General features: G+C 39.7%; 1 long non-coding RNA gene across 1 annotated transcript in view; it reads right to left on the bottom strand.

Moving 5' to 3' along the window:
- Positions 1-4,846: 4,846 nt before the first annotated feature.
- Positions 4,847-6,000, bottom strand: part of LOC137502433 (uncharacterized) — a 34,493-nt gene continuing 33,339 nt past the window's right edge. The window contains exon 4 of the long non-coding RNA XR_011018794.1: positions 4,847-5,103. This is a non-coding gene — a long non-coding RNA (uncharacterized lncRNA). The remainder of the gene's footprint in view (positions 5,104-6,000) is intronic.

The following is a 6,000-nucleotide window of genomic DNA, read 5'->3' as shown; positions in this document are numbered from 1 at the left end:
AATTGAATCGCCCAGAGTCTGATAAGATGTCCTGTGATCCGGAAGATGTTCGGGGCCTGTTCTTTGCAAGATCTTCTACACATGATTGGATGGCCAGGATCAACCCATATAGGCATGTGATCAAATGGCGAGAAGCATACTGGACTTGGCTTCATACTGAACTGGACTTCAAACTTTGGTGGAGAAAACTTGACTTCAAACAGGGGAGGAGAGGAGATGTAACTTGTAGGAACCTGGCTTTATTGTGTTTGTGAAGTGTGGTAATAACGTATAACTGTGGAGTGCTTGGACACTTCGTATTGTGCCACTTTAGACAGTTTTGTATTATATTTTGATGAGAAGTATGGAGTACTGTAATTCAAACTTTCCACAATTTATGTTCCGGAACAACAAGCGAGTGTTGCTCGAGTGATGTACCTTTATACCGTGTTTATTCAGATAATAAAGTAATTATTTTAATATTATGATTTTATTTTAATCAAGTTGCAATGGTTAATTATTAACATTATATTACAAATGGCGCCCAGCGTGAGGCGCTTAACGTTTTCGTGGCCAGTGGGTGATATAATTCCCACTAAATGTCTTCCCCTATTGGGCCACTGGGTGACCTGATTCCCACATTTGATTTGCGCTGCTACCTGGCGTGGACATCAGAAAATAGAGGAAATATTCAGCTCTGGTATATTTGCAGTTTCTAGGTTGGTGGACGTGTTTGTTTGGATATGTGAAGTGTAATGCCTGCCAGGAGCACGCCTTTTTGGGAAGTGAATGATTTTCTGCACCAGAAAGATGGATGTTAGTAATTCTAAGCTATTTACATTATCATAAACTATTGTGTAGTGCTTCACACCAAGATGGAGCATATTTTTTTGTCTCAGTGTGGGTAAGTAAATAGGATTTAAGTAAAGGTGAAACACACGAACATAAGTTCTTCATCTTGCCACGATTATTCATCTCCTGAATTCTTTTATTTTATTTCATTTTTTATTATATTACTGAGTTCCAAAAATTCCCTGAAAAGTAAAATGTATTGTATTAGTAGCTTGTTTCATGGCAAATAAATGTGTTCAGATTACCTTTCCAATATATACATGTGGATGCATTATTTGTTTGGCTTTCAATTTGTACACCACTTATTATACCTGAAATGATGGTTACAGCTGTATTCAGTGTGAATTAGTTATACTTCTGTGTGGTATAAGATGGTTTCACATTCTATGTCCTGATTTGTGTGTGCTAACGTTTGGTCACTGATAGGTCCCACATTTGTGTCACATAGGCGTACTGACAGCCATTGCGATATTTAGTTACCACATTTTTTCCACATTTCCAGTGTTTGCAATTTTTAAAGAAATATCCTCACAATCCTTGACATTCCATTACTAAGAAACATGTTTAGTTCCCAAAAACTCATTTCATAAATAATTTGGCCAGGAAAGCATGAAGTATTTTATTTGATTTGATTATTTTAGTCATACGGCAATATTTATTCATGATTTTAATTGTTATTTACACATATTACAGTGTGTGTACGATATTGTATATCCAGTTTGCAATCTTCAAGAAACTTCTTACCAAATCAATTATGACAATGTGGGCACTATCCATTAATCGCAAAAATGTGTTGTCTAAAATTATATTTGATTGAAATATTACTACATTGAACACAATGATGCGGACGGGTCTAAAAATGCTGTCTTTTTTACAAACAACTTTGATATATATATAACCAAGTGCATATTCAACTCAGACTGTTGACCAAAACTGTTAAACACATCGTTCTTAACTAGTTGGGAGAGCTGAAATATATATTGTGTTTTCGATAACTGGACTTGGTAATAAAACTATTTATCGTATTAATTACATTAATGTAGACGCTCCCTAGTATTGGTCAGCGTAAGTTGTCGATGAACTTCCTTTTCAGGAAACTTATACATAGATTCATTACCATGTGGACACTCTCTAGTATGCATAAGCAAGTTTCCCTGAATAGTCGTGTTGGTGGACGCACCACAATGTGCGTACGTAGAAATTCACAGAGAAGAGAACTTTTAGAAAACTTATTACCACATTGATCACACAAATTTGTATAAGCAGGTGACGACGAAGGTAGGACCTCTGAGATAGCCCCATATCACATTATTTAGAATAAAACGGACTCTCACCAATATGTGTAATCAGGTGTTGCCAAAGATGCAGGTTTTGAATAAACTTAGAACCACATTCATCACAGGAATATGGCCGCCGACCGCTTTATGTAACAGGTAACGCTGAGGATTAGACTTCTGGGAAAACTTCTGACCGCAGTGACTACATGAATGTAGACGAACAGCAACATGAGTAGGCAGGTGACGCCGAAGAAGAGACTTCCCAGAAAACTTTTATCATCACATTGTTTACAGGAATGTCGACGCTCTCGAGTATGTGTAATCAGCTGTTACCGAAGACTTGACTTATGAGTAAACTTAGAAACTCAATGATCACAGGAATGTGGCCGCTTTCCAGTATGTGTAAGCAGGTGTTGCTGAAGATTCGACTTTAGAGTAAACTTGTAACCATATTGATCACAGGAATTTTGCCGCTCTCCAGTATGTGTAAGGTGGTGACGCCGAAGTTTCGAAATCTCAGAGAAATTCTTACCACATTCTCTACAAAAAAAGGCGACTCTTACCAGTATGTTTAATCAGGTGTTTCCGAAGGTGTGCCTTTTGAGTAAACGTAGAACCACATTGATTACATGAATGTGGCCGTTCTCCAGTATGCGTAACATGGTGACGTCGAAGTTTCCACTTGTCAGAAAAATTCTTACCGCATTGTTTACAGGAAAATAGACTCTCACCAGTATGTTTAATCAGGTGTGTCCGAAGATAAGCCTTTTGAGTAAACTTAGAACCACATTGATTACAGGAATGTGGCCGCTCTCCAGTATGTGTAAGACGGTGACGTCGAAGTTTCGACATGTCAGAAAAATTCTTAGAGCATTTTTGACAATAAAATAGACTCTCGCCAGTATGTTTAATTAGGTGTCCCCGAAGACTTGACTTTCGAGTAAACTTAGAACCACATTGATCACAGGTATATTGCCGCTCTCCTGTATGAGTATGATTATGACGCCGAAAATTCGACTTCTCAGACAACATCTTACCACATTGCTTACACGAATGGCGACACTCACTAGTATGTGTAAGAAGCCGTTCCTGAAGAGCTGACTTTTGAGAATAGTCAGAACCAGATTGATCACAGGAATGTGGCCGCTCTCCAGTGTGTGTAAGAAGCCGTTCCCTAAGAGTTGACTTTTGAGAATAGTCAGAACCAGATTGATCACAGGAATGTGGCCGCTCACCAGTATGTGTAAGCAGGCGTTGCTGAAGAGTTGACTTTTGAGAATAGTCAGAACCAGATTGATCACAAGAATGTGGCCGCTCTCCAGTATGTGTAAGCAGGCGTTGCTGAAGAGTTGACTTTTGAGAATAGTCAGAACCAGATTGATCACAGGAATGTGGCCGCTCTCCAGTATGTGTAAGCAGGCGTTGCTGAAGAGTTGACTTTTGAGAATAGTCAGAACAAGATTGATCACAGGAATGTGGCCGCTCTCCAGTATGTGTAAGAAGCCGTTCCCTAAGAGTTGACTTTTGAGAATAGTCAGAACCAGATTGATCACAAGAATGTGGCCGCTCTCCAGTATGTGTAAGAAGCCGTTCCCTAAGAGTTGACTTTTGAGAATAGTCAGAACCAGATTGATCACAGGAATGTGGCCGCTCTCCAGTATGTGTAAGCAGGCGTTGCTGAAGAGCTGACTTTTGAGAATAGTCAGAACCAGATTGATCACAAGAATGTGGCCGCTCTCCAGTATGTGTAAGCAGGCGTTGCTGAAGAGTTGACTTTTGAGAATAGTCAGAACCAGATTGATCACAGGAATGTGGCCGCTCTCCAGTATGTGTAAGAAGCCGTTCCCTAAGAGTTGACTTTTGAGAATAGTCAGAACCAGATTGATCACAAGAATGTGGCCGCTCTCCAGTATGTGTAAGCTGGCGTTGCTGAAGAGTTGACTTTTGAGAATAGTCAGAACCAGATTGATCACAAGAATGTGGCCGCTCACCAGTATGTGTAAGAAGCCGTTCCTGAAGAGTTGACTTTTGAGAATAGTCAGAACCAGATTGATCACAGGAATGTGGCCGCTCTCCAGTATGTGTAAGAAGCCGTTCCCTAAGAGTTGACTTTTGAGAATAGTCAGAACCAGATTGATCACAGGAATGTGGCCGCTCACCAGTATGTGTAAGCAGGCGTTGCTGAAGACTTGACTTTTGAGAATAGTCAGAACCAGATTGATCACAAGAATGTGGCCGCTCTCCAGTATGTGTAAGCAGGTGTTGCTGAAGAGTTGACTTTTGAGAATAGTCAGAACCAGATTGATCACAGGAATGTGGCCGCTCTCCAGTATGTGTAAGCAGGTGTTGCTGAAGAGTTGACTTTTGAGAATAGTCAGAACCAGATTGATCACAAGAATGTGGCCGCTCTCCAGTATGTGTAAGCAGGTGTTGCTGAAGAGTTGACTTTTGAGAATAGTCAGAACCAGATTGATCACAAGAATGTGGCCGCTCTCCAGTATGTGTAAGAAGCCGTTCCTGAAGAGTTGACTTTTGAGAATAGTCAGAACCAGATTGATCACAGGAATGTGGCCGCTCTCCAGTATGTGTAAGAAGCCGTTCCTGAAGACTTGACTTTTGAGAATAGTCAGAACCAGATTGATCACAAGAATGTGGCCGCTCACTAGTATGTGTAAGAAGCCGTTCCCTAAGAGTTGACTTTTGAGAATAGTCAGAACCAGATTGATCACAGGAATGTGGCCGCTCTCCAGTATGTGTAAGCAGGTGTTGCCGAAGAGGTGACTTCCGAGAAAATTTGGAACCATATTCTTTACAACAAAATGCCCATTGGCTAATGGGATGGATTGACCTTTGATCAGAGGCTGAGAACTTGTGTAGGTTGCATTCATTACAAGTGGACAAAATGCACATTACCTCACTTCCTTTTTTCAATATCTTGCACCTACTGTTACATGCACCCACTGGACCTCCGGTCAACAATGCAACGCTGCCAAATCTAGAAAACATGAAACTAAAAGTTATTATATTGCACGATTAAGATAACGAAATGAAATACAATATCCAGAAGCAAACTCAAGATATGTACAAAGACTGCTTCTTATCCATTACATAGCACTCCAAATCAAAACAATTTCAGAAAAAGGCTCTAACACATAAGCCCATATAAGTTCCAATTGCCAAATAAACCACAGCATATCCGAAGAATTGCAAGAATGCTTCCCTTAGTGATTTCATTACGTGCATTCTTCAAATGTATTTTAAATGAAGCTCATCGCATTTAGGATGCCAATTAATAATAACTAGTGTTTTAATAGCTTCATTGTTAGTGAGGATTCATGTTAACAAGATTTCTCTATCATTTACAGGGACGCTGGCAAGGGCTTCTAGACAATTTGACGTCCAATTTCTGAGATACACATGTGTACTATAAGCCAGGAAGAAATTTCTGACTGAAGCTCCTCAGCTACCTCAACTGGGCTAATACCTGTCATCACATCAACGTAAAAACTATCATATGCAGTAGGGTGAGATTCTGTGTCTTCGTCAGCAAGTTGAACTAGAAATCTCGGAGCAAGAAATGGGGCAGAACTTGTAACAATAATAAGGTGGTTGTCCTTGTTCGCTTCATCAGAGGATTCATGCGGCGCAATATTCTGAAGTCTCCTGTGGTCGGGATATATTAACATAAATTTGTATACGTTAGGAATATCAGCTGAATGCTTAACAATGTACGTTATAAAAATAAGAATTTATTGCAGCCAGATGACCATATAATGGGTACAATAGATTTCAAGGTTATAAAGTAAGCATGAAATATTGTCACACAACATACTGCAGTTTAAACTTTGCCATAGTCATCTATGCTCATTTACCTGTTACTACACAGTGTTAT

This window comes from Anabrus simplex, chromosome 10 (genome assembly GCF_040414725.1).
Source record: "Anabrus simplex isolate iqAnaSimp1 chromosome 10, ASM4041472v1, whole genome shotgun sequence".
Lineage (NCBI taxonomy): Eukaryota > Metazoa > Arthropoda > Insecta > Orthoptera > Tettigoniidae > Anabrus > Anabrus simplex.
Note: the sequence above shows the minus strand (reverse complement) of the source record. Positions and strands in the feature narration are given on the sequence as shown.